The following is a 4,772-nucleotide window of genomic DNA, read 5'->3' as shown; positions in this document are numbered from 1 at the left end:
CTACTGGTGCCAAGAGTGTTGACCGTGGAGCCAAGCAGACTAAAGTTGTGAACAATCTCAATCTCTTCACCATCCATCCTGATACTGCCAGTTGGTCCAGTGGTGAGATTCTTTGTCTTCTTGACATTGAGCTTCAATCCATACTGAAGACTGCACTCCTTGACCCTCTGCAGCAAGCATTTCAGGTCCTCCTCAGTTTCAGCAAGCAGGGTCATGTCATCTGCATAACACAGATTGTTAATAGATCTTCCACCAATCCTGACACCACACTTCTCCTCATAGAGCCCAGCCTCTCGGATAATCTGTTCTGCATACAGGTTGAAAAGGTATGGAGATAGGACACATCCCTGGCGTACGCCTTTCCCAATTTTGGACCATGCAGCGTTTCCTTGCTCTGTTCTGATGACTGCCTGTTGGTCCAAGTATAGGTTTTGCATTAGCACGATGAAGTGTTCTGGGATTCCCATTCTCAGAGTCAGCCACAGTTTGTTATGATCTGTGCACACAGTCAAATGCCTTTGCATAATCAATGAAACACAGATAGACATTCTTCTGGTATTCCCTGCTTTCAGATAAGATCCATCTAGCATCAGAACTGGCAGACACAGAAGAATTTAATGAAATCGCATATGAGCAAGAGCCTATGGTGATGAAGGAAGAAGTTCAAGCTGCTTTGAAGGAAATGACACAAAATAAGGCCCCCAGGAATAAATGGTATACCAATGGACATATTTCAGCTAACAGATGCTGCTCTGGATGTGCTCACCAAGTTGTGCCAAAAAATCTGGAGAACAACCACTTGGCCAACTGACTGGAAGAGATTATAGAACGATATCATTGACTTCACACGCAAGCAAGATTCTACTGAAGATTATCCGAAAACGACTGGAAAAGCACATGAGCAGAGAACTGCCAGAAGTCCAGGCTGGGTTTAGAAGGGGTTGTGGTATGAGGGGTATTGTAGCTACTTAAAGTATTTAAGAAAAAACTGAAAAAGAGGGAACACTCCCAGAGTTATTCTATGAAGCAAGAATAACTCTGATACCAAAACCAGGCAAAGATATTACCAAGAAAGAAAATTACAGACCAATATCTCTCATGAGTATAAATGCCAAAATGCTTAACAAAACCCTAGCCAGAAGAATCCAAAAGCATTTAAAAAAAAAAAAAAAGATTCACCATGGCCAAGTTGGACTGATAACAGGTATGCAAGGTTAGTTCAACATAAGAAAAATAACCAACGTAATTCACCATATTAACAAAGTAAATAACAAGAACCATATGATCTTAACAATTGATGAGGAAAAGACATTTGACAAAATCCAACACCCTTATCTGATTAAGACACTCAGCAAAATTTCAATAGAAGGGAATTTCCTCAACATAATAAAAGTATATATGCCAAACCAAAAGCCAACATCTTTGTTAATGGAGAAAGACTAAAAGCCATTTCCTTGCAAACTGGGACTGGACAAGGATGACCACTGTCACAACTTCTATTCAATATTGTTTGGGAAGTGTTTGCTAGGGAAATACGACAAGAGAAGGTAATAAAAGGCATCCAGATTGATAAAGAGATGGTTAAACTGTCACTATATGCAGTACACAGAAAACCCCAAAGATTCAACAAAAAACCTGTTAGAGTTACTAGGCCAATTTAATAGTGTAGCAGGATATAAGATCAATATCCAAAAATCAGTTGGATTCCTCTACAGTAACAAAGAGAACGCAGAGAAGGAAATAAAGAAAGCAATACCATTTACAATAGCTAACCAGAAATTGAGATACTTGGGAGTGAACCTAACTAGAGATACGAAAAACATATACAAAGAAAACTACAGAGCATTTCTACAAGACACAATAAAAGACCTAAAGAAATGGGAAAATGTGCCCTGTTCATGGATGTTGTTGTTGTTGTTAAGTGCCGTCGAGTCGCAGGCAACTCATAGTGACCCTATGAAGGAGAGTCCTCGATGCTTGGGTGCCTTTCCAGGATCATAGGGTTTCCAGAGGCAAGCTATTATGAAAGTGGATGCCACTCCTCCTTCGAAGCTTGTTTTAATCAGGGAGCTCCACCCCACTCACTGTCAGCATTGGGTAGCTAACCATTAACACATTTGACACATCAGTGTCACAGTTCATGGATAGGAAGACTTAATATTGTGAAAATGACAATCTTACAAAAAGCAGTCTACATGTTCAATGCACTCCCAATACAGATGCCAAATTAATTTTTCAAGAAGATCTAAAGGGAAATTGTCAAGTTTATTTGGAGAGGAAAGAGACTCCTAATAAGCAAAACACTTCTGAGAAACACAAATAAAGTGGGAGGCATAGCATTTCCTTCAAAACCTACTACACAGTAGTATTAACCAAAGCAGCATTGTACTGGTACATAGACCAATGGAACAGAATTGAGAACCCAGAAATGGACCCATCTATCTATGATCAACTGATAATTGACACGGAAATAAAACCTATCAAGTGGGGTAATAACTACCTCTTCAATAAATGGTGTTGGCAACATTCTACCTGCAGAAAGCTGAAACAGGATCCACATCTCACACTGTACACAAAAATCACCTCAAGGTGTATCAGACCTGAGTGTAAAACTCAAAACCATAAATTTCATTAAGAGACAAACTGGGATCAACCTTAGAAGGCCTAGTCTATGGTATAAAGAGACTGTAAATACAGCCAGAAATGTACTGAAGAGGATAAAATTGATGAATGGGACCTTCTAAAGATTAAATCCTTGTGCATATCAAAAACTTTTTACATCAAATTGTACAACACCATGATTAATGTACAGTTTGATGGGGGGGTGAGGGAAATTGGAAGAATGTGTTCTCAAAATGTGCATTAGGTGCTCGCTTCAGCAGCACATATACTAAAATTAGAACGATACAGAGAAGATTAGCATGGCCCCTGCGCAAGGATAACACGCAAATTCGTGAAGCGTTCCATATTTTTTTAAAAAAAAAGTGTATTAGAATGTTGTAAATTAACTAGTATTAAAAAAAAAACTTGGGGAGGGGTATGAGAGGGATAGAGGGTAAAATATGCAACTATGACTGACTGAAAATATAACTTTTCTGTAAACTTTTGTTAAAATCACAATTAAAATAAAGATATTATTTAAAAAACTTTTTTCCATATGAATTTTATGAACTTTGTATGTAAACAAATATAAAATAATTTTTTTTAAAAAAACCCAAATACTTTTTCCAACAGGGTGAACAGAAAACCTACCAACTGGGAACAAACATTTGGCAATACCATCTCAGACAAGAGTCTCATAACACAAGTTTACAGAATATTCCTTGGCCTCCATAAGAAAAAGACTGATAACCCAATTACAAACTGAGCAAACAGCATGGGAAGAATTTACCCAGAGGAAGATATTAGAATGGCCAACAGACACATGAAGAAATGCTCAAAATCACTGGTAATAAAAGAGATGCAAATCAAAACCACAGTAAGATACCATCTCACTCCAGTATCAGTAGCAAAGTTTAACAGGACAGCAGGTAATAAATGTTGGAGAGGATGTGGCGAGAAAGGAACTCTTATTTCTTGGTGGGTTTGTAAAATGGTACAGCCACTCTGGAAGACAGTTTGGCACTTCCTCAAAAAGATGAACTTATTGTTATGTCTTTATGGTCTATTGATCCTTTAAGCATTATGTAGTGACCTTCCTTGTCCTTTGTGATAGTTTTTGCATTGAAACTGATTTTATCAGAGATTAATATAGCTACTACTGCTTTTTTCTGGTTGCCATTTGCTTGGGATATTTTTCCCTACCCTTTCATCTTAGTCTTTATCTTCAATTTTCAGGTGTGTCTCTTGTAGACAGCAAATTGATGGATTTTGTTTTTTATCCAATCTGCTACTCTTTTTCTCTTCAGTGGTGCATTTAAACCATTCACATTCAGTGTGATTATTGAGAAGCAATGTTTTATTGCTATCATTGTGTTGAGTTCTTTTTGGCGTTGTTGCTAGTTACTTTGGCCCATCCTGCTTTCTGTGGCACCTCTGTAAGAAGGACGTCTCTCAGTGTTTCCTGCAATGCTGGTCTTGTTTTTACAAACTCCTTTAGGTTCTGTTTTTCTGGTAATATCTTGATCTCTCCTTTATATTGGATGGACATTTTTGCTGGATACAATATTCTTGGTTGACAGTTGTGTTCTTTGAGTGTTCGATATATGTCATTCCACTGTCTTTTTACTTGCATGATTTTTGCTGAGAAATTGGCACTTAGTCTTATCTGCTCTCCCTTATAGGTTACTCTGTTTCTCTCTCGCTGCTTTCAGAATTTTCTCCTTATCTTTGGTTCTGGCGAATTTGACTATAATATGCCTTGGTGTTCTTCTTTTGGGGTCTATTTTATATGGTGTTCGCTCAGCTTCTTAAATATGTATTCTCTCATTCTTCATTATGCCTGGGAAGTTTTCTTCCAGCAATTCTTCCATAACTTTTTTGGTGCCTTGGGAATGATATGTCAGATAAGGAACTTATATCTAGAATTTATAAAATAATCAAGTACCACAATAAAATAAAGGTAAATAACCCAGTTGAAAAATGGGCACAGGATATGAACAGGCACTTCACCAAAGAAGACATTCAGATGGCCAACAAGCACATGAAGAAATGTTCAAAATGCCTAGCTCTCAGAGAGATGCAAATCAAAACAACTATGAGATATCATCTCACCCCAGTAAGAATAGCAAAATTTAACAGAGTAGCAAACAAGAAATGCTGGCAAGGTTGTG

This window comes from Elephantulus edwardii, unplaced genomic scaffold, assembly GCF_000299155.1.
Source record: "Elephantulus edwardii isolate Elephantulus edwardi_28Jun2011 unplaced genomic scaffold, EleEdw1.0 scaffold00269, whole genome shotgun sequence".
In the NCBI taxonomy this organism is placed as follows: Eukaryota; Metazoa; Chordata; class Mammalia; order Macroscelidea; family Macroscelididae; genus Elephantulus; species Elephantulus edwardii.
The sequence above is the reverse complement of the archived record's forward strand: the minus strand, read 5'-3'. Positions refer to the sequence as shown.